Source organism: Pleurodeles waltl, chromosome 1_2, assembly GCF_031143425.1.
Source record: "Pleurodeles waltl isolate 20211129_DDA chromosome 1_2, aPleWal1.hap1.20221129, whole genome shotgun sequence".
Lineage (NCBI taxonomy): Eukaryota > Metazoa > Chordata > Amphibia > Caudata > Salamandridae > Pleurodeles > Pleurodeles waltl.
The window spans coordinates 873,647,164-873,672,273 of NC_090437.1; positions in this window are offsets into that span (position 1 = coordinate 873,647,164).

Genomic DNA, 25,110 nt, shown 5'->3' on the forward strand with positions numbered 1-25,110 from the left:
ACTATTTTAGAAATGCCACTTTTAGAAAATGAGCATTTCTCTGCACTTAAATCCTTCTGTGCCTTACAATCCATGTCTGGCTGGGTCAGTTGACAGCTCTCTTGTGCATTCCACTCAGACAACCCCAAACACAGGATGCTCAGTCACACCTGCACACATCTGCATACTGAATGGGTCTTTCTGGCCTGGGAGGGTGGAGAGCCTGACACCTACATGTGAAAGGACAGGGGCCTGCCCTCACACAATGGACTGCCAAACCCCCTACTGGGGCCCTGGCAGACAGGATGGAACTGAAAGGGGACCTTGTGCACTTCTAAGCCACTCTTTGAAGTCTCCCCCACTTCAAAGGCACATTTAGGTATTTAAACAGGGCATCTGACCCTACCAACTCAGACACTTCCTGGGAAAGAAGCTCTGCACCAGAACCTGCAACCTGCAGAAGCTGCCTGGCTGCCCAAAGGACTCCCCTGACTGCTTTTCTGCAAAGGACTGCTGCCCTGCTGTTGCCCTGCTGCCCTGCTGCCCTCTGGCTCTGCTGAGAAGTGCTCCCCAGCGGCTTTGATTGTGCTTGCCTCCTGTTCCTTGAAGTCTCATGGCCAAAGAGACTTAATCTCTGCAAAAGGACTCCTTGTGCTTCGAAAGTTCAATGCACAGCCTTCCAGAAACAACGCACTGCCTGCATTGCGGTGAGAAAATCACTGTGCGCCAAACCGGAACAATGCAGCCCGGCTCTCCGAGTGGAGATCAACACAGCGCCAATTTTGTGACCGAAACGTCGATGCATGGCCCAACTGGATTGAAGCATAGCCAAGCCGGATCAACGCAGCCCTACTTCATGCAAGAAGAATCGACGCAGCGCCTGCCGTGTGACAGAAATTTCCCTGCATCACCCACCGGATCTACGTAGCTCCTGTGACTTTGTCCTGCACGCCCAGGATTTCTCCGCATCGTTTCCAGGGCGTCCAAATACCCCGCAACCCAAAGAGGATCCAAGGCCATGTGCCAGAAATCGACACAAGGCCCTGGCTGCGTGAAAAATATTGACGCATCGTCTGTGTGCGCCCAGAGAAACCGACGCACACCTCCCCGTTTTCCACACATCTCTTCTTCTGCGGCCCCTTATGGATAATTTAGACGCAAAGCAGGTACTTTGTGCTTACAAAAGACACTTATTGCTTTAAGAACTTAAGACTCTTTTTATCATTTTCTAAAGTGATATTTCAACGTGTACTTATCAAATCTTGATAGTTTTGACCTGCATTTAATCAGATAAATATTACATATTTTGCTAAATGTTTGTGGTGTCTTTTTGTGGTGCTTATACTGCCTTATTGCATGATTTATTGCACAAATACTTTACACATTGCCTTCTAAGTTAAGCCTCACTGCTCAGTGCCAAGCTACCAGAGGGGTGGCACAGGATAATTTAGATTGTGTGTGACTTACCCTGACTAGAGAGAGGGTCCTTGCTTGGACAGGGGGTAACCTGACTGCCATCCAAAGATCCCCTTTGTAACAGAAGGCATGTTGCTCTCAACGCCCCTCGAACCATCCTCCAATTGGCCCAGCAACTGCATACACACTGGTGAGCTGGCGCGTCAGCCCTTTGCGACTCTGTTAACCGGCCATACGGTGCTCATGCTAAATGTAAACAATGGACAGCGGGAGCACTGCAAGGCTTGGAAATACAGCACTTTTGGCCTGTGCCACAACACAATACTGTGTTGTGTGGTTTTGCAGGCACTACCAAGAGCCACTAAGAAGTACCTGCATCAGCAGCCTGCTGGATCAAGGAGCAAGTAAAATTCAAATCTACCTCCAAAAATGAGTTATTTTACTTGCCCACACTTCTAGTCTATATGCAGTTCAATGAGTTCCGTGTGCTCTACACTAGTAAATTGTGTTAGTTAATGAATACCACGCAAGGAAACTGCCCACCTCCTCAAAGGCCCCATGACTGTCGAACTTGTTAACCCTAAACACCAGACTTTCACTGAACGTATAACCCTTTAGTATAATAGTAAAGAGCCAACTTTTTACCATCTTCCTGACCTCCTCGAACTAATGCGTCCCTGACCTCCACGAACTAATGCGTCCCATTCCCGGGGATCAAACCAGTGCATGCAGCTACACTCTTTCACTGCCTGATGCATTTTCTGCAAGTACTTAATAATAAAGGATACAGAACACATTGCAATGTCAAATACTTCACTGCCTTTCGGGGCCAAGTGCCCCCTCTCGAAATTTCCCATTAAAAAATATCAGGGATAAGGAAATACATTTACACAGGGCACAGCCCATGATCATGCGCAGATTACCTGGACCAATTCCTGGACTGAACAAGAAACTACCAAACATGTTAAATCGTGATTTACATACAATGCAAGAGGTATAAATAATGACACTTTGACTGTACCTTTTCAAATACGTACAAGGGCTTCACCAACTATTCATTTTCTTAATATTTAACTTGCTTGGGAAAACTGTAACAGGAGAAAAATGGTAGTAGTTCTGCATTCAATAAAAGAAGATATGTTTGAATAGAATTGGAAGTAGCTTGGCATTCAGATATTCCAAATGAGTTTCTCATGCTGTTCTGGGAATACTGCTATTAAAACCAAACTACTGTATTTGAGTCAAAGTTGTACATTTCTCATTTTCATTGTTATACACATTGACATTATGAATGTATGATAGTACAGCCACAATGCAAAAATCTCGCGTGACAGAAAAAAGCTAAGATGTAAGACAGTTTTAATCTGAATGATTTAATTGCGGGTCATCCGCATACAGAAATACAGCATTTAAAGCGACATGACAAAACAGAACTGCAATTTTTGCATTCTTGCTAATTGGACTGCCACATTGTAGGCCGAGGATCATATACTTTGTATGATGTGTTCTTTGAATACTCGTGCTTTTCTGTCACATTGTGCAGTCCCTTTGCTAATAACGGTGGGCACACAATTCTACGAAACAAATAATGAAACGAGGCAGAGGCACCAATCAAGTGGGAAAAGGAACTCGAGCCATTACCATGCGACCTGCCATCGTTAGGAGCAAAAATTATTCCACCAAGTTCCAGGTAAAAAAACATTGATGGAATAAATTATCTTCTGTTCTTTACATTCTTTTGAGCATAATCAGCTTGATCTGAAATGATGCGCGCCTTCTACCAGGAGAGATTTCTTAATATAGTGGCTTTTTTGGCAGCAGCATACACTCAAGGCTTGCACGTGTAAGCAGTTTTAAGAGGAAATTCAATCTTCCCAAGTTTTGGCCTCGCTTGTCACCATTAATCGGCTAATTATTTTGCACTAATATTCTGGGTTATGCATTTTTTAATAAGGCTCGTTCATGACATGAATATGCAGACAAGCGACATTTTAGCAAATCTGCAAATCGTGTGACTAAATATTACTATCTTCAAAAGAATTTATAGCCGCCATTTTAAGACAGTCTAGTCTAAGCCGTGTGATGTTTTGAGGGCTGCCTGGCTACTGTTGTCTAATTAACTTTCTGTTTTTAAACACGTGCATTTTCCTCAATTTGCGTTTGTACACATGAGCAATTGAAATGTTTAGACACATCTAAGTCCTGCATTTGCTTTTCTGCTTAAATGAAGACCTGCCAATTTAGATGTTTTTTTTTTATTGGCAATCCTTTATCGGCAGCACAGTGGGTCAAATGTTTTGCCTTTCTGTTTTAGCTGGGATTTTCAGACCATTTGCTCAGTTGCCAGCTCAGCAAAGTGAGTTACTCCATGGGATATCCGTTGGCCTACTTTCAAAGACATGTTAAACACTCTCTGCAGCATCAAGCCTTGTCAATAAAACATGTTGCCAATGTGTCGAGCAAAACAGATTTCTTTCACCATATCTAAGGCATTGAAATGAGCTGTTAATCACCTCAAAGCTTTTGATAATTTTGTGTGCATACGTTTATACATTAATAGCTTGTTTATCTTCGTTGGATCCACAAAGGGATCAGGCATCGGAAAATATTCTGTGTAACTTGAACGGTTTTCCAAGCATGCGTTGGTGGACAGGGAGCAGCAGAAAGACTGTTCGGACATAGCTCTGTGAAGAAGTGGCCAGTTTTATTTCTGACTAAACGTATTTGTAGTTGAAGAATGCATTCTAGGTATTTGATCAAATTCAGAAGCATGGTCCTATTGTAGGGTAAAAGATATGATCAAAATAAACACAATGGGCTGGATTTGATGATTTTTCAAGCAACACACCACAGAAAAGAAAATTTGTGGGTGAACACACTGCGCAGAGTTATATTTATTAAAATTGACCTCCCGCGGCTGTCATTCCTGCGCTGGTGTACAAATAGGCTGCCTGGGATGACGCTCCTTCTTGCACCATGGTGCAGAGGTGTTTCATTCGAGCAGTCTAGCATAGGATTTAGCGCCGGAAGTATGTACTTCCAGTGCTAATTCCTGTTCCTAGACAAACTCAGAAAGATTCCGCACATTGGATGTGTGCTGTGCATTACAGCATTCAAGCAAAGTGTGAGTTTTTTATAGAATTAAATACATTTCCCCCTGTTAACATTTGTTTCAAGGAGACATTATTTATTATCCAAAGCTCAGTCCGGCTATATTAGTAGATTTGGCTTTCCGTCGGAGCTAATCCACCCTATTGCAACCCAGGAACACCATCTTGACACAGAGAATCACAAAGGGGTTTTTGCACTGGGAAAAATGCACATTTCCAGTGCAAAACATATTTTGTGCTGGATTGTAAATTCCCTTCCAAGATTCTGCGTTGTGGTGTGTTTACTTGTGCCTATACAAAGCTTTTGTAAATCTGTCAAGACAGAAGAACAGATACTGATGAGAAATAACATCCACATATAGTTCTGCTTAGTGCAAAATCCCTCATTGCTGCAAGCATAGTTCTTAAATCTTCAGAGATACCGCACAGCACGTAGAGGCAGCAATTTGTCCACTATATCATGTGCCAAACTTTGGAACTCTTTGCCCTTCTCGCTGAGTGCCATTGATGACTATCATAAATTCAATAAGAACCTGAAAATCTGGGTTTTCCCTGCATTTGAACCCCCTTTAGTCTACATCTGTCTGATCTGTTAAGTGGGTTTAAGCACCTTGAGGCTTAGTTCGAACATAGCTGCACTCTATAAATCCCTAAAAATCACTTCAAAATAAAGTTGTCCTGGTACACACATTTCAACAACTACCTGGTGGGAAAGTAATCACATTCTTTGCACCTGAAATACATATAATGTGATGTAAAAAGTGTGAGAGGACCTGGAGGTCTCTGTTGCAATTTATCTGTAAATGGAATCATCCTGTGTGTGCTGACAGGTATCGTCAGTTATATGCAGTGGCAGCTGCCACCAATCAAGGGTAGTAGGTGGTTGGGTTGGAGGGGGGCTGGGGGAATGGTCTGTCAGTCAGCGGGGAGGGGGTAAAAATAATGAAAAAATAAAACGTACCTGCTGGCTGCCTCCGTGACGCTCCTCTCTTCCAGAATCCTGGCACTGGGACACAAAGCACAGGCTCCCAATCCAGACGTTGCTCTCATACTAAAACAATCATGAAAGCAGCACCAAGATTGGCCTGAGGGGGCTGGTTTGATGCTTACTCAGACACAGGGAGCCTGTGCCATTTTTCCAACTCGATTGTGTATCACAGCTGGGTTGGAGAAATGTAAGTGTGCATGCCAGTTTGGCTAGCCTAAGATGGCTGGCCAAACTGACATGCACACTTACTTGTGCTCACCATTCCTCCTCCCTGCCTTGGCCCCGCCCTGCCCTAGACTCCCATAGGTTAGTCAGACAGTGACAAATAATGATTGGTCTCTGTGTGACTGAGCAGTGGGGGGGGTGATACTCCTCTGATATTTCGAAGGAGTCACCCCTGGTTCTATGGCATTTTATGCATCAGCTTGAATAGTCGTGAGAAAGAAAACGCTAAAATGTAGCTCTCCCACTTTAAGATAACTATCTAGTTAAGTGGTGCCTGAAAACTCACAATAACAAAATGCACGGAGTAAGCCTAATTACAAACATGTGTAATAAATTTAAGAAGCTCCAAAACGCCATTTAAGTCTAGAAACCAAATCAGTAAAATTCCCAGGACCATTTTAAGACACAGTAGTCAAATGCAATGTAGAAACATAATCAAAACACCAAACATTGGATCAGGAAGCCGGGAGATATATATATATATATATTTAAATTCGAAATGGCAAAAAGCACCAGGAAACCTCTGAAGTCCAATGTTAGTGAATGAGTACAGGTTCCTGGATTCAAAGTGCCTTTTCAGACCACCCACAATGGAGAGCAGGTCTGATGCAGGCCAGTAGTTCACAACTGCCAACAATATTACTTTCTGACTTGCAAGAAATTATGAAATGTTACAAAGAGGCAAGGTGTGACGTTGTGGCCATCAAGAGTTACGTGATGATGGGTATGATGAATTCTCACTTATGGCCTAAGTTTTGGCACCAAAACCTCTGAGCAGAGTCCACTGATCCGCAGTGGATACTTTCTGTGCATAGTCCCACCCAAGCTTTTTGCACCTAGCAAAAAGCTCCAAGTGGGATAAAGGTGGAAAACGTGTCTGCCAAAGCATCACCTTACTCGACAGGCTCAATACTTTGTCCCTGTTTGTCTACAGGTCCCAAAGTCTCAGTTTATCTTGGATGCTAAAATTCTATCTCCTAGCTACTCAGGAATGCATGGGACAGATTCCAGGATAGCAGGGCATAGACAGCAGTAATAGGCAAGCTCAACCATGCTCTTCAGCCAGGGCACAGGCCAAAAGGCGTGTTTTCTGAGGTGTAGTAAAGGCAGATATACCCCCCTCCATGAGCTAATACCATTATCACTCTGCTGAATAATGTAATGCCTAATGTAAATATCATGCAAGTATACTCTTCCTAAGTATAGTTAGTTTTTTTTACACATTCCATTTTGCCCATCCCTATTACCTAATTATGGGAACCATTTTTCTTTCAACCAAAGAAGGTCACAACCTTCATCTTTAGCGCCTAGATCTTAAAGAAGTGATTGCAAAGCAATACATTTAATTTAAGTTGCATTGCAAACCTATTACCTTAAAATCAAACAGAATTAACTCATCTGCCAACACTAGGATGTGCATATCATATGATTCTAACGGAGCTGGGGAATTTTTTCAGATGAGTAAATACTTTTCATGAATTATAGACGTATGATGGGAACTGTGTGGAGCTAATAAGTAATCCTATTTTAACCTGCTCTGTGTTTTGATTCGTGGAGTACACTATCTTCTGTCATTAATTAATTTCACTACTTAGAGGAATGTACAGCAATTACTATTTTCAGAAGGGTCATAGGTGTCTCAGGATCAGCCGATTTTCTCAAGGGAGTAGGTCTTTCAAAGTTGGTCAAAGGATGTCGAAAAATCAATGAAAGCCATTTGGACCAGTTGCCCCTTATTTATAAAGTGCTTCTTTAGTATAGTTTATACAATGGAGATGGTACCGTGTGTTGAACAGTTAGGCTTACATCCCAATTGTTCACAGGCAGGGAATAATACCTTTCTTTGTGTTCTCTGTATGAATATGCTGTATAATGTTCTTAGTAAAAAATGTTCCCCATAGAATCTAGCATATTATCTGTCTATACGTTTGAGGTAACTTTTAGCAAACACCTTTAAAAAGAGGAAATAATATACTTCCAACTCAGGAGTTTGGAGCTATTTCCCATTATAAAGCAATGCTGTAACAGGGAGGCTAATCAGTTACCACTTTTAAGCATGCTAATGGGATCTGATAGAGCCCCTTCAGCCAGGAGCATCTATCTTCATGAATTAATCTTGCTGTTTTTTTTTTATTGCTGGTGGGAATTCCAAAGTACAATGTGGAATAGGTTCTGATCGTGGAGGAAGTAAACAGAGCCCGGAACTATAAGCAAAATCGAAAATATAATCAATCCGTTCTTGCTGCAGAATTGAAATTACTCAGCTACTTACTCTAGTTGCAAAAGATTTTGCTATAATATGCCAGAATTGTCTGTGTTCATTTCCAGGACTGCACTCTGTAAATCATGCCAAAGTGAATCTGACTGGTTTATTTTTTTAAGATTTGGTGCCTTGGCGGATGGTATATTCCTTCACAAACGTGACGGATATCCCTCCCGCGTAGTACAAGTTCTATTATATTCTAGGAACTTGTAAAACGGGATATCCCATCTTCCAAGGTCGTAATCAGGCCTTTGGTGTCTAATTTGTTTCTTTAAAAAAAAAAGTCTTATGCGCATGAGAAATCTAGAAACTGTCTACGAACCAGGTCATTGAGTTCAATCGAAACTGAATGACATATTTTATCTCTATGGTGACTCTTTTCCCTTTTTGGAATACGTTTTTGTTGCAAGACTAGAGATACAAATGTAGTTACATAGTATTCGAATCTCAGAATGATACACCACACTGCATTATTTAGCCCCTTTACACAAGGAGGTTGCATTTAACATACTGATAAAATGTTATTTGAATTTCGGTCAATGAGATTGCAGGTCTTTTTCACCTCTGTAGTACCCTGACAGAATACAGTCAGCGACTCCTTATTGTGGTGTAAATACTCATACACATGAAATTAAGTATTCAATTTACTCATTCTTGATTACTTGGCGTCTCTCAGCAGTCCAAACAAAACTTAATTCAATATCATATAGTCAACTAATGAGAATAAAGCAGTGCCCTTATGAGTTGGGTTAGCTGGAATGTTGTCTTCAAAGTGGCTGTTAATTATGAGGCCCTACCCAATTTCTACAATTTTGACAGCAAAACAACACCACATTTGTCTGCTTTATAACGATGTGGTTGTTTTGCTCTAGGAATCGAGCAGGGGCCCTCAATGCCTGTGTATCTATACTGTTTAGCACGTGATTAGAAATTTTAGCATTGAAATACCCCAAAATTAACAACCAACCATAATGCTCCTTTTCAAATAATAAAATCAAGACTTGTCCGCAAATGTATATTGTTCTGAGATCCAGGAAGGATCTAGGCATTAAAAATTCAACAGGAAGATTTTTCACTCATTGAGGATTAATGGAAATCAGACTTTATGCCTGAATTATTTTAATAGGGTGATGAAAAGCTTCATAGTTCCATCAATAATTATCTGTTAGGAAAATAACCATGTCCATACTTGACATGACCTTTCGTGGACGATATGGCAATGATGCTAATTGCATCGTAATTATCTAAAGAGAAGTCACTAATATCTCAGGTTTCCTGAAGGCAAATAATAGCTGCTAAGAATTGCAACTTAAGAGCATCATGTAGTGGCCCTGTTAAATTGAAAAAACAGATAAACAAATAAGAACACGATGAGGAAGACCAGCAGGCTGCTTCCTCCTTTTACCTGTCACAGAGGTCATGCATCTCTAGGATGTGATATGATTTTGGAGAAGTTTGTTCCCCAGTCGTGTTAATATTGAGCCTAAGATTCTCTTTAAAACCTGTAACTCCTCAGAGAGTTGGACATACTCTTCCTCATGATTGCATATGAATATACAATTTCTGTACCAGAGAGAGAACAGGGTTTGTGATTTGTGTGCCTCAGTTTCCTTAGCCTTCATTGAAGTAGGTTCAGTATCTCCTTGCGCACTGTTTCCTGAACAGCACCTTTCTCCTGAGCTTGACCATAGAATTGTGCATCTAAGTTCCCCATGCTTTGTGAACTATTGGTCATTTGGTCTACCTTTGGTACCTTGAGGCTAGTAAAGAAGGTAGGGGTTGGTGGTAGTACCTCAAGAGAATCTATGTGCATGGATTTCCTCCTTGATGCTTTTGAACATTATAGTACAGGTCACTTAGAAACATTAGCTCTTCTGAGCCCCTGTTTAATTGTGATCACTTAATCGATGTTTCAACGTCTTTTACAAATTCAATGCATTTCACAAAACACATCCAAGTAAATAACACTTTGAAAGAATATCGTAGTTTTTCTTCTGATATTGTAAATTGAAGTGTGTGAGCCTCCGACAGGGTAATACAAGGGACACTGGCCTATGATCAAAGCTGAATTCTCTGTTAGTATTCCAAATAATGTTAATATTAAAAATCTATTGCAAGTCCAGTACCAGAGTGGGTCCCAGAGAAGAACACTCAGTATAGTTTTGCCCTGCAATAGAGTAATACATATTTCTCTGGTCACTCATGGAGGAACTAACTCCAGTACTTTTCCATCCTCCAGTTACTAGCCAAAGTACACCCACCATAATTCTTCAAAGAGTAATGGGGTAAATCACAACTTGTAGAAAAATCACAAAAGAAACAGAAATCTAGTGTTGCAAGATGGCGTCTCATGGCTAGTCTGGGTGGACACAGAGTCCTCCTGAGTTGTACCTGATGCCTTCCTGAGCCTGGATACCCAGCTCCTGTTCAGCTCTAGCCCTGAGTGAAGCATTGCAGTGCTCAAGAAGCCTGTTGCAACTGTGGATAGTCTGGGCAGCGGTGTGGCTCAGACGTGCTTGGTTAAGGCGGTGGCCATGGCGAGGAACTCAGTGCTTCCCATGGTTCTCTTCTTAGAGGTGCGGTAGGCGTCATTACCTTTTGATTGGAAACGAAAGCCCAGCATTGGACTTGTTTAAAGGTGTGCATACATCCTACTGCTGCTTCAGGCCAGGGAAATGATTCCCCACTCTAATCCTACGGCAGTAGCTTTGAAAGATCTTCCAACTCTCGCTACTGCTGCTTGATACATTGTTTCTACAGTGAGCATTGGATGGCTCACTGCAACATTTGTTGCAGTTAAAGACCCTTTGGGATTTTCGACTGCTCGCTTAAAGGGGATTTTCTCAACTCAACATGGCACTTTTTGACTGCAGTTGTTTTCATTTTCATTTAAGCTCTGGTGGCTCGCTCCATTTGCCTCAGGGTGACGGTAAAGGCCGCAGCAATTGGGGGTCAAGAAGAGGCTTCTGGTGGGAAAAGTGAAGGTCAGCAAGCCGGAGAAGTCAGGGGAATGAGGTACTTCAGATGGGTCAGCCTCTATCCACATTTCGAGTTCCACCACTGAACCTGGCATGCTAAGACTTGGTGACAAGGCTTAGAGGGGGAAGCTTGACTTACCTGATGAGTCAAGTAGGACACTGCCTTCTTTGGGGGGTAAGTTCTAGCACTGTGCCAACATTCTCACAGAGGACTATCAGTCATTACATTTCTCTCCTTCACACTGTTATAATGGATGATGTGGGCAAGGTAGCATTTTCCCCTAACACATCTACCAAAGTTTTTTCCAAGGAACTTCCGGAAGTATTGGAAGTGGCTGTGCTGGAGCAGTCTCTTTTGGCCACTAACCTCGTCCCATCAACCTCTACGCTTACAGTAGTTGAGCCTCCCACGGAGGAGGTCGATAACCTTCCCCTTGTCATGGTTGATGCCCTTGGAGCCCAGGTAATCACAATTGACAGAGACCTGCTTGGAGCACTCACCTGTCAACCTGTTAAGCTCAGGTCTCCCGAGAGCATATTCCTCAGATCGCTCTGCTACCGCAGGGGAAAATTGTTTCTTTGGGTGATCCGACCTTGCCTCTCATTGCCAACTTACAGGACTAAACCCCTGAGGCATTTTACTTACTTTCAGGTTTTGGCAGTCAGTCTGACATCAATAATCAAATGCCTCACCCTAAGGCCTCTCTTCCTGGTGTGGAGAGGGTCCTCAAGTTCCATATATCTTCTAGAGATGAGGATGCTTCCGATGTCAATTACACCAACAACAGTAGGCTGATGACTGGCACAAAATTACTTCCCATATGTTCATACTTGGCAAAATGTTAATTCTAATTCAAAATCACAACTAGGATGCTATCAAATTACTAAGGGGTGGTCAATTTGAAATCTCAATTGGAATACTATCAAATTTTACTGCAAGGTGGTCTTACTCTATTGTACAATGGCCTAAACATAAGTAACTGCTCCTTCACTTCACAGTTCTATTGTTTTACAAATTGGTGATGCCACCTTCACCATCCAAAATATGTCTTATCTATCACAGAACCTAAGGTAGATCCCCTTCAACATTATGGCCCTCATTTCAACCCTGGCAGTCGGTGTTAAAGCAGCGGTAATACCGCAAACAGGCCGGTGGAGAAAAAAAATGGGATTACGACCGTGGCGGAAACCGCCAACATAGACAGCCACTTTAACACTCCGACCTCCACAGCGGTACAAACAAACAGCGCGGCGGACACCGCCAACAGACAGGGGGAAGACCCTCTCACAACAGGCCTATCCGCCACCTTTTCCGGGGCGGAACCAACGCGAACAAAAACACGGCAGAAACAGTACACAGAAGGGAAAACACTCCCCTCTCCACACCCCACGAGGAACCCGGACGCCATGGAGCCCAAATTGCAGATACTGCTGATGATGGTCTTTCTTCTGCTCTATCTGGAGCTTCAACGATGGCGGCAACGACCATGGTGAGTACTGCACCTACAACACAGGGGAGGGGGGAGGGAAAAGAGAGTGACACACACACGCAATCCCCCCACCCCCACCCTCACCCACAATACCATACACACAAATACATGCTGCAACATTACACTTACACCCCTCCACCCCCTGGAAGAACGCACAGACAAAAGGAAATGATTTGAACAAATGTAATCATGTGAAATATCATAATCAAAATTCAAAATCCAGTATATACAATTATGTACACCAACTACACAAGTCTGGATAGTGCACCCATCATTGTCTGTGGACCACTGTGCCCAAAATGCATGGGCGAGGTCCACACATGACACCTGACTCCAAACGGAGAGAACACTGGAGGGGCATCAGATCGAAAATATGCAGGCTCCTCAGGGGGAGGGAAGGGGGGGGCACCTCAGCCTGATGAACGCACAATGCCACTGCTCCACGAGGGGGCTCCATGTCCACTGCTGTATCCTGGGGAGTGCAAAGCCACAGTCTCTCAAGTCTTTCCAGTGGGTGGTTTGCCCACTGCTTTATCCTGGGAAGTGCAAAGCCACAGTCTCTCAAGTCTTTCCAGTGGGTGGTTTGCCCACTGCTTTATCCTGGGGAGTGCAAAGCCAAAGTCTCAAGTCTTTCCAGTGGGTGGTTTTCCCACTGCTTTATCCTGGGGAGTGCAAAGCCACAGTCTCTCAAGTGGATGTCATTCTCCACTGGTTCTGGAGGGGGCTTTGTGCCCAGCGTGCTTCATCCTGCCAAGGACTGAGATAGTGGATGTATCTCTCCACTGGTTCTGGAGGGGGCTTTGTGCCCAGAGTGCTTCATCCTGCCAAGGACTGAGGTAGTGGATGTATCTCGGCCTCAGACGGCTGCCCAGCAGGGAAGAGGCTGGGGACTGTCGCAGCGGCTGTAGACATGCCGGAGGCGGTGCAGGTGGTGGTGTTCGCTGCCGCACAGGTTGGCGTGGATGTGGACAGAAGGTGTGACACTGGTCCCTCAGTAGGTGCCAACATGCACTCTCCTGACCTGCCCTTCAGTTATTTGCCCTTCCCCACCTTTGATGGTGGCACAGTTGTCCTGCCACTATCCCCTTTCGTTTTCGCTGACCCCTTGGTGGCAGGTATTTTCGGCTTTTCCCTCAGGGATGTGGCCACCTTTTTAACCTTGGCAGGTGGCGGAATGTCCTTGCCCTCGCTCTGTGGCACACTGGCAGCCCTGATGGTTGGCGCACTCCATGACCCCGCAGTTGCTGGCACCACTGTGCCTGGGAATGTGGTGGCTGAGGTGCTGGGCTGGGACCTGGAAAGCCTGGCCCTAGGGGAAGGACGGGGGGGAGGTGAAGGGAAGAGGTCAAGGTTTGACAGGAAAAGTTTTTTAGACACACTGGGACTGGTAGATGGAGGGGGTTTGTGAGTGGAGGAAGAGGTAGTGGTTGTAAAAGGTGTACGTCTGCTGAACTTGGGTGAGGGTGCATGGGCTGGAGGCTGGCGTGAGGTGGATGGCTGTTGGGTGGGTGTGTGCCTGCATTTGTGTACTTTGGGAGGAGGGCTCCCTGACACACTGGGAGAGGACACTGGGGATGTGTGAATGGTAGTGGGGGTGGTGAGTGCACGTGAGAGGTGTGTGGTGATTGGCATGCTGGTGATGGAGGTAGGGGCTGAGGATGTAGTGCATGCAGGTGTGAGTGGAGACGAGACTGGGAGGGAGGAGGGAGATGTGGAGGAGGGGGACACAGTGGAGTAAGTGGGTGTTGGCATGTGTGCATGGGTATGATGCTTGTGTGAGTGCCTGTGGGATGTGTGGTGCTTATGTTTGCCTGAGCCACTCTTGTGTGTTGATGTGTGTGCATGCTGGTCTGATGGTGTGCTTGGAATAGGCTGAGGTACAGGGGATTGGGTCTGGGTTGAGGAGGTTGGAGGGGGGAGGCTGGACACAGGGACAATGGCTGCCATCAGTGCTGAGGCCAGAGCCTGAAATGCTCTCTGTTGGGCTGCCTGGCCAGAATGAATGCCCTCCAGGTATGCATTTGTTTGTTGCAAATGCCTCTCAACACCCTGGATGGCATTCAGAATGGTAGACTGCCCAACAGTGAGGGATCTCAGGAGGTCAATAACCTCCTCACTGAGGGCATCAGGGTTGACTGGGGCAGGGCCTGAGATGTCTGGGGCGAAGGAGATGCCCACCCTCCTGGGTGAGCGGGCACGGGACACACACTGAGGGGCTGCTGGGAGGGCGGTGCTGGTGAGGGGGTGGCGGCTGTACCTGTTGATGCCGTGGGCACAGAGGGGCCCGCCACCGCAAGGGAGCTCCCATCAGAGGAGGAGTCACTGTCGCTGGTCTCAGCTCCTGTCCCCGCCGTGGAGCTCCCTTCGCCTTCTGTCCCACTGGTAGCTTCAGACTCCATTGCTTCACCCTCCAGGGCCAAGTGGGATGCAGCTCCCTCCTGCTCCGGTGCCAATGCTCCGCCGACTGATGATGCTATTGCACACAAGATCCGGGAGACCACAAAAAGGGGGGGAAAGACAGTAGAAAGACATGTTCAGTGCATGCAACACCACTACCGTTGGCGGACACAACAGACACAGCAGCCCTCTGCACTACGTCATGCACTTATAGTTCCTAGATTAATCACATGCCCATGGGGTATAAGGCCTAAGGCTGATTGCTGCACACCTGGAAGTCACAGGAGCCTGACTAGGTGTAGACGGCTCTAACCACTAGTGGGGTTGGGGTGCCACATAGCCTGCCTCACAAGGGACCTTGCCTACCAACATCACCCTGGCGTGGGGAACCCACTTCCCACGTCCCCACCCAGACACCTCGTAATGCACACAGAGTCAGCTGCATGAGAGTGTACTCACCCCCTTGTGGCTGCTGTGATGCCCTCAAGCGCCCATCCAACTCCGGATACGCCACCGCCAGGATCCGGAACATCAGGGGGGTCATGGTGCGATGGGCACCCCTCCCACGTTGGGAGGCCTCCGCCATCTTCTTGGTCCAGCGACGCAGGTCCTCCCATCTTTTACAGCAGTGGGTGCTCCGTCTGTGGTGGACCTGCAGGGTCCGGACGTCCTTGGCGATGGCCCGCCAAATAGCCTTCTTCTGGTGGGCGCTGACCTAGAGGAACAGTACTGGGGGAAAGGAAATGATTTACCCATCTGGACCGTCATACTCATTGGCCCCCGTTCCCACCCTTGCCCTGACGCATATACAGGCCACAGCCCCCCATGTATCTTCCATCCACACCACTCAAAACAGGCATTGCCCATGCAGCATGCTCACAGTGTACTCACCAGTTTGTCTGGAGGACCGTACAGTTGTGTGTACTGGGGGAGGACCCCATCCACTAGTTTCTCCAACTCCTCCGAAGTGAAGGCAGGGGCCCTTTCCCCAGACACTGTAGCCATCGTCGCTTCCAGCCACAGGTCACAGCAGCATTTGCATTGTAGGTCCTCTCCTGTTGAAGTCAGGTATCAAGTGAGTGTACAGGCAGAAAATGGCGGTCAAGTCTGCGGCGGTGCGTACAGTCACCGCCGGCATACATTGTTATCGGCTCCTCCGACCCATAGGGCCCAATGTTAACCAATGCAGAATTTGGCCGCGGTCTTCGACCGCCCACCGCAGCGGTGTAGAACGCCAGCACAGTTACCTCATTTCCCCTTGTCCCACATTACAGGTCAGGCACCCGCCATATCAGGGTGCCACATGGCATTAATAATAACTGTGTCACACGAGTATAGGCCTTGAATACACACAGTTACAGGCACATTGCGGATTAGTAAATGTGTGCAAATGACATTTTGTGATACCTCAGTGTTGGATGACTCTCTGCTCGCTGTTCTCCTCCATAGCGCACGTCCGCTTGGACAGGTGATGAGATGGCGGCATCCTCCGGTGTACAGACCGCTGGTGGACCTGTAGACAATGGAAGAGAGACACATCTTAGTCACTTACAGACTTGATCGTGCAACAATCCAGGAACTGTGTGCCCATTTGGAGCCAGACCTGATGTCAGCTGTCCGCCATCCCACAGGGATAGCCCTTCTAGTGCAGGTCCTGTCAGTACTCCATTTCCTGGCAAGTGGTTCCTTTCAAACAACAGTGCCCATTGCATCAGGGATGTCCCAGCCAATGTTCTCTAACGTGTTGTCCAGAGTGTTGTATGCCCTGCTGAAAAAACATGTGCAGCTACATCGTGTTCCCTCAGGTGTAGGATTTGCCCACAGTGAAAGGTGGCTTCTATGCCCTGGGACATATCCCCAACATCATTGGTGCCATTGATGGGACACATGTGGCATTGGTACCCCCCGATGGAGTGAACAGGTGTACAGAAACCAGAAGAGCTACCATTCTATGAATGTGCAGATGGTGTGTTTGGCAGGCCAGTACATCTCCCATGTGAATGCCAAGTTTCTCGGCTCAGTGCATGACGCTTATATTTTGAGGAATAGCAGCGTCCCTTATGTGATGGGGCAACTCCAGAGGCACTGTGTGTGGCTAATAGGAGAGGCCAAGGACCCTACACAGTGTGAATAGGTGTCTGGGTATGGGGTTGTCCCTAAGGGTTAGTGTGTGTCCAACAGTTGTCCCTCCATAGTTGCAGGTGACTCTGGTTACCCCAACCTGTCATGGCTACTGACCCCAGTGAGGAATCTCAGGACAAGGGCAGAGGAACGCTACAATGAGGCACATGGGCGAACTAGGAGGGTGATTGAATGAACCTTCAGCCTCCTGAAGGCCAGATTCCGGTGCCTCCATATGACAGGTGGTTCTCTCTACTACTCACCGAAGAAGGTGTGCCAGATCATCATGGCCTGCTGTATGCTGCACAACCTGGCTTTGCAACGCCAGGTGCCTTTTCTGCAGGAGGATGGGCCAGCTGGTGGTCTTGTGGCAGCTGTGGAGCCTGTGGACAGTGAAGAAGAGGAGGCAGAAGAAGAGGATATTGACAACAGAAACAACATAATCATGCAATACTTCCACTGAGACACAGGTAAGAAGATGTCACTACCTCCATTATCTCATACTGGTATTGGAGCTAGCATAAGTCTGTCATTTGCATTCAGTGTATGGACCCTGACTTGTCACTTTGTCTTTCCATTTCACAGATGTGGGTCCCACTCTGTGCCCTCTGGTATATTTCCTCCAGGCCTACAGCTGTGTTACATCGGTATGTGTACAAGTAAATTGACATTGCTATATTCCATGGTTATTGCAATTACACGTTTGTGAAAGCACAGACTGACTCCAGATTGTTTTGTGATTGAAGTGTGTTTATTTCTGTGCAAATAAGTGGAGGGGGTTGTAAAATGAGCAGGGGGGATGGTGGAGGAATATCCATGGCAGAGTCCAGTCTATTTGTTTCACAGGTGCATTCTCCAAAGGGGCATAGGAAGTGGAGCAATGGCAGTTGAAGGATGGACAGGGTGACAAAGTGGGACAGAAGGGTGACATTCAGGGGGGTCTCATTTCCTGGTGGGGGTCTTGGCAATGTTCTCTGTCTTGTTCCTGGATCTCAGGGACCATTTGCGGGGTGGTTCTCCATCTGCAGGGGGTGGGGTGATGGTGTTGTGTTCCTGTGGCAGTGCCTCCTGTCCACTAGTGCTGGCGGAGGTGGAGGGCTGTTCATCGTCCAGGCTAATGTCAGTGGCCCCTTGTTGTGCCACAGTGTCCCTCCTGGTGTTGACAAGGTCTTGCTGCACCCCTGCAGTGGTGACCAGGGTGTTGTTAATGGACTTCAGGTCCTCCCTGATCCCCAGACAGTGTTCCTCCTGCAGCCCCTGGGTCTCCTGAAACTTTGCCAGTACTGTTGCCATCGTCTCCTGGGAATGATAGTAAGTTCCCATGATGTTGGAGAGTGCCTTCTGGAGAGTGGGTTCCCTGGGCCTGTCCTCCCCGTTACACAGCAGTCCTCCCACCTTCCATGTTTTCCTGAGCCTCTGTCCCCTGAACCGTGTGCCCACTTCCATTGCCCCAGGTCCCTGATTGTCTTGGGTTGGTGGGTTTGCCTGGGTTCCCTGTAGTGGTGGACATACTGCTGATTGACGTGTCCTGGGGAAAGAGGGATGGGCCCGCTGGGTGGGTGCTGTGCTGGTGTTTCCTGAGGTGGGAGGCTCCGTGGTGGCTTGTGCCAGTGTCAGGGGAACTGACTGTCCCGAGGTCCCTGATGGGCCCGGGCTGGTCAGCTTGATCCTATTGTGCAGAGCTGCCTTCATCACGGTGGGTCTCTTCTGTGGGGGGACTGAATATGTCTGGTACCTCCTGTCCGGTAACGTTGGGTAGGGGTCTTGCAGGGGTGTAAAGGCATGATTATTGCATCTGTGTGTGCCATCGAGTGCAATGGGTGAGTGACCCTGTACTCCAGTGCTTGCATTCTTGGATTGGCCCTTGTGTGATATTTGGTTTGGGGTCTGTGTGGGTATCTGTAGTGGACATGCTTTGGTGATGGGTGTCCATGCTTTGGTGTTGCATGCAGGGCTTGGTATTGGGAAGGGTAGGTTGTGATAGTGGGGCATATCTGAGGTGTTGGAGTGATGGGGGTGAGGGTGAGGGTGGGAGTATGTGATGGCATGCAGGTAGGGTGGGGGGGGGACAAGGTAGTAAAGGTTATACTTGCCAGAGTCCAGTCCTCCTGCTACTCCTGCGAGGCCCGCAGGATGCAGTATTGCCAAGACTTGCTCCTCCCATGTTGTTAGTTGTGGGGGAGGAGGTGGGGGTCCACCGCCAGTCCTCTGAAACAGCAATCTGGTGTCTGGAGACCACTGAACGCACCTTCCCAGGTAGGTCGTTCCACCTCTTCCTGATGTTATCCCTAGTTCTTGGATGATGTCCCACTGCGTTGACCATGTCGACAATTCTTCACCATAGCTCCATCTTCCTTGCAATGGAGGTGTGCTTCACCTGTGATCCAAATAGCTGTGGCTCTACCCGGAGGATTTCCTCCACCATGACCCTGAGCTCCTCCTCAGAGAACCTGGGGTGTTGTTGAGGGGCCATGATGTGGTGTGGGTGATGTGGTGTGTGTTGTGATGTGTAAGGGGATGTGTTGGTGTGTGTTGTTTGAGGTGCGTGGATGTTGTGTAAGTGATGGTGTTGTGTGTCTGTGGATGCTGGTGTTGTTTATGGTGGTGTCTCTCTCTGGCATGGTTTCAGAATTCTGGTAGTAAGGGTTTGTGGGTGATGTGGGTGTGTGCTTCATATTGGATTGGGTGTGTGGGTGTGGTGTGTGTATGTGTATCAGATGTGTGTATTTTGATTTGTCCAATGCGGTTGTGTTTTGTATATGTGTGTGTATTTTGAGTGTGTACAGCCAATGGAATACCGTGGTTGAAAGACCACCACGTTGATTCGTGGGTCGTGATAGTGTGGGCGTATTCCTGTTGGCGTGACGGTGTTGGATTTGTTATCGCCAGTTTATCACTGACCTTTGGTGTGGCGGACTTGTGTGGGTGTCTGTATTATGGCGGATTCCGAGCTGTGGGTCGTAATACCTGTAGCGGAATTCTGCAGCTGCAGCGGTATGTTGGTGGTCTTCTGCACGGCGGTAAGCGGCATTTACCGCCAGGGTTGTAATGAGGGCCTATGTCTCTTCTCCACTGTCCTCAACCTCGCTATCCATTTTGCCCGATTTATCAACACATGAAAGCAAAACATCCAGAAAATGTATAATTCACATTTCATGGTATTCAAAAAGTCATCCCTACTAAAAGAGGGGGGATTATGAGTTTATCTTGAGACAGGCAGAATCAAAATGGATAGGGCGTAAAGTTGAAGGAGAACTACTTTACTTTCTGTGATAGATGAGGTGTATTTTGAATGGCGAAGGTCGAATTACTAATTTGTAAAGCAATAGAACTGTGAAGTGAAGGGGGAGTTACCTATTGGTAGGCCAATGTACGATAGAGTAAGACCACCTTGTAGTAATTTGAAAGTATTCCAGTTAAGATTTCAAATTGATCACCCCTTAGTAATTTGATAGCATCCTAGCTGAGATTTTGAATTAGAATAAAAATTTAGCCAAGGATGAAGACAAGGGAAGTAATTTTAGTAAATACAATGTGGCACAAAAAACATTGCAGTGGTTAAGGGGTCCTGAAGATTTTATATCATCAAAATAAAAATATAGGATACGTTATAAGAAATGAAGTTGGCATCCACAGGTGAGCTGTTCAGTAAGATATTACATGGCACCTAATGGGCGCTACATGCAATTAATATTTACATATAGGTAAGGGCTTAATTGGTGTGGATTTTTGGCTTGAGCACTTAATTCAGTAAAATATAGGTGAACCTTATAACAGTCAATCAAAGGTCGCACCCACAGGTGAACTGTTTGGTGGAGAGGCCAAAATGGCACCCCCATGGTACGACATACCATCGATTTACACCCGCTTGGATAGTCATAGAAGTAGATAGTGTGCAAACAAGAGATAGTTAACACTTGGAAGGATCTAATAGGTTGGAAGAGGAATGGCTGCTGATGAATTTAGCTTTTCAGAGATACCCTTTTTGGGGAATGAAAGATGGCATTCATCCTTGCTTGGATTGGGAGAATGCTTTGAATACTTTATTGATAATTTAAGTGAAAGTTTTTGCATTAAATGTGAATATCTTACTGATAATTGAGTTTTGCAATATGTAACTACCATGCGATATATGTTTGGGAAGTTAAAGATGGTACCCATCCCTGTGGAGTTCGGGTTATGCAGATATTACCACGCAGAAGATTTGAGCATAGATAAAGGACTATATAAAAGAAATGGGGATCAGACTTCACTTTATGCTGGCAAGCCAGTGTAGGAAAGTACCCTTTTTCTTGGCATGATTACCCACTTTTTCTGCCTGACGTCAGTGTGTTTGACTGTGCTCACTGGGATCCTGCTAAACTGGACCCCAGTCCTCTCTCCCAAAACACTGTATTTGTGCCCCATTATAAGTCCCTAATATATGATACCTAGGTACCCAGGGCATTGGGTTCCAGCATTTATGCTGCCATACATAGGGAGCCCAAGCAAACGGTTCTGCAGGACTGTCATTGCAGCCTGCGCGAAAAGGTGCAAGCACCCTTCCACTTCCATCTTTTACTACACCAGGTCACTTATAAGTCACCCCTATGGCAGGCCTTCCAAACCACAGGGCAGGGTGCAAAGTACCTGTGTGTGAGGGCATCCCCGTACTAGCAGAGGTGCCCCCATGACCTCTAGGCCCATTTCCACAGACTTCGTGAGTGCGGGGATGCCATTTTACGCATGTACTGGGCATACGTCAATACCTATGTCCAGCTACATAATGGTAACTCCGAACATAGGCATGTTTGGTATCAAACATGTTGCAATCATACTCCAAGGCTTTTGCAAGCATTGGTTGTATGATTCCATGCACTTGGGGAGCTCCTTAGAGGACCCCAGTATTGCCATTACAGCCTTCTGAAGGTTTCCAGGCAGCCCAGTCTGCTGCCACCCCCCAGACAGGTTTCTGCCCTCCTGTTGCTTGAGAAGCTGGAGCCCAGGAAGGTAGATCAAAGGATTGCCTTTGGGAGAGGGGTGTCACACCCTCTTCCTTTGGAAATAGGTGTTCCAGTGGCTTGGGAGGGGTAGCCTTCCCAAGCCACTGCAAGTGCCTTGAAGGGCACATTTGGTGCCCTCCTTGCATAACCCAGCCTACACCAGTTCAGGGACCTCCAGTCCCTCCTCTGGCACGAAATTGGACAAAGTAAAAGGGAGTGACCACTCCCCTGTCCATCACCACCCGGGGTGGTGCTCAGAGCTCCTCCAGAGGGTCCCTGGGTTTTGCCATCTTGGATTCAAGGTTGGCAAGGAACTCTGGGAGCATCTGAGTGGCCAGGCCAGGCAGGTGACGTCAGAGGCACACTCTGATAGGTAGTTACCTGGTTAGGTGACCAAGCCCCCTTTTTGGGCTATATAGAGTCTTCCTCTGGGGTTGATCATCAGATTCAGATTGCAAGACTCCAGCAGGAATCCTCAGTATCTTCCACTTCAACTTCTGAATGAAGAAACTGCATCTGGACTCTTCAGGACCCTAAAAGCTGCAACACACCGTCTGCCACATTGTATCTCCTACTCCTTCCAGCATTGCAACATTTCCCTAGTTGTGCATCCTCTGAGGACAGCCTGTCTTCAGCCTACATCAGAAGGAAGAAGGAATCACCCTTGGGGTGAAGGAGTCACTCCCCTATTCTGGAGGCACCAACTGCGACGATGACCTGCTACGTGGTCCCCTCTCCTGCTGAGTTGCATCGGATCCTGCATCACGGGTGGTAGACTGAAGTGGCCCCAATGGTCCTCTCTTCAGCTGTACAACTTGGGTGGAGGTAAGCCCTTGCCAGCCCACGCAGGGCAGTACCCCTGTGCACTGCATCCTTTGCAGATGCCACGGCTTGTTGGCATCCTTTTCACAAGATCTTCAGGCATCTTGAAGCTCCAGGCCCCACCACTCCTTCCTGTGATGCATATCTCCCTGAGTGGTTCTCAGGTGGCTTGGGAGCCTTTCTCGTAGTGCTGCGTGAGCCTGTTCTGCACCTCTCCTGTCCCCGTCCTGTGGTACTCCTGTGGGTGCTACCTGGACTCCTGTGGGCTCTCTGTGTTGCTGAGCCCCACCCCAGGACTCCCCATCCTGGATAGAGCCCACCTGGTCCTTCCTGGTCCCTGGAGCTCCACTTTCCGCTAACCGCATGTTTGCTTTGTGCCAAGGCTTGTTAGCGGCACCCGACAACGCAACCCAGACTGCAGTCCTTCTGGCATGGGACATCACCTGCACCCTCCAGGAACCGGACTTTGGGGGTTATTCTAACTTTGGAGGAGGTGTTAATCCGTCCCAAAAGTGACGGAAAAGTGACGGATTTACCACCAGCCGTGTTACGAGTCCATTATATCCTATGGAACTCGTAATACGGCTGGTGGTATATCCGTCACTTTACCGTTAGTTTTGGGACGGATTAACACTCCTCCAAAGTTAGAATAACCCCCTTTGTCTTCTTGGGTGCAGTGCTGACTCTTCTTCTTCACCGGTGGTTCACTTCTTGCACCTTCATCCTGGTGGGTAGGGGCTCCTGCCATTCCTGGACTCTTCACTGTTAGTGTCTTGCAGTCTCTTCTGGGTTTTGCAATATTCTTCTTTACTTCTCTGTGTGTTTTTCTGTGAAACATATGGTGATTTACTACTGCTTTCCTGGTCACTGGGGTGGGTTGTGGTTCTTACCTTTGGGCTTACTTAGTACTCCCAGGTCCCCGCTACACACTACACTTGCCTAGGTGGGGGACCAACTTTAGCATTCAATTTTTTTTAGCATATGGTTTGTTCTCCCTATTGTAATTTTCACTAATTTCACTGTTTTCTAACTGTTTTATTCCTATTTCTGCATACTAGTGTATATCATTTTTATATTACTTACCTCCTAAGGAAGTATAGCCTCTATGGTATTGTTGGTATCGGTGACACCAAAATAAAATACCTTTATTTCTGTAACACTGAATGTTTTCTTTCATGTGTGTAAGTACTAAGTATGACTACAATAGTATTCGATTAGCTTTGCATGTCTCCTAGAAAAGCCTTGGCTGCACATCCACAGCTACCTCTAGAGAGCCTGGCTTCTAGACACTGACTACACTACACTAATAAGGGATACCTGGACCTGGTATAAGGTGTAAATACCATAGGTACCCACCACACACCAGGCCATCCTCCTATAGCCAGGATGCTGCCAGAATGATGACCTGCGTCTTGAGCATATTTCTCTAAGAAATAAAGGTCAGACACTGTGCATAGATATATGCACTTGGTAATATAGGTTCTGCACCTACCTTGGGGATATATTTTCACATTAAGTACTGATAGCATTGCATGGTTGGTCTCACACGTCAGTCGTTTGAGTATTATTTCAGTCTGGGATAACTTGTGTCCGTAAAGTGACTATATATACCAACAATACCTCAAAATAGTCAGGTAGATGACAGTTGCTCAAGAATTTAACATAAGTTTCCAATTCTATTTTTTTTTATTTAAATATTTAACCTGAAAGAATTAATTAGTTTGAATCTGTGGCTGCAAATTGGAAATAATTGAATTGTATTTAGGATGTACATGACAGTGAAGGATTGAAATGACTGATGCATTAAGTAAATATATTATCATCAGAACATTGAACACGGTGTCCATGGAGGTGTTAATTGATTTGATTTTATCGCTTGTGATTTTTTATTACATGATTAAATATTCATATGTGAACTAGCCAGAACTTTATGGGTGGTCTCTGAAGTTATAGGTCTCATTAATAAGTAGGAGAGACCAACATTGATTTGCTGTAACACCAACATAGAAAACATTATATGTATAATGAAATGGAAATAATAATGCCAGAGCTGGTGTTTTTATTTAGGTTTATCAATGGCCTACCGGCTTATATTATGGAATTGAAAGTATGACAAGAATATTTAATCAGTGTATTACTGGCATAAAATAGTGAGTGGATCTGAATTGTGTATTTGCTTGACAGATAAATCTACTCAGACTTGTGAAACTGTTTCTTACCAGATATGAATGAATGCTGCATAATATGTAAGTTATTTGAAATATTTAATAACCGTATTTTTTGAGTCTTTGTAAATTAAAATGAAAGATTCAGATAACTTTCATATCAGAAGTAGACTT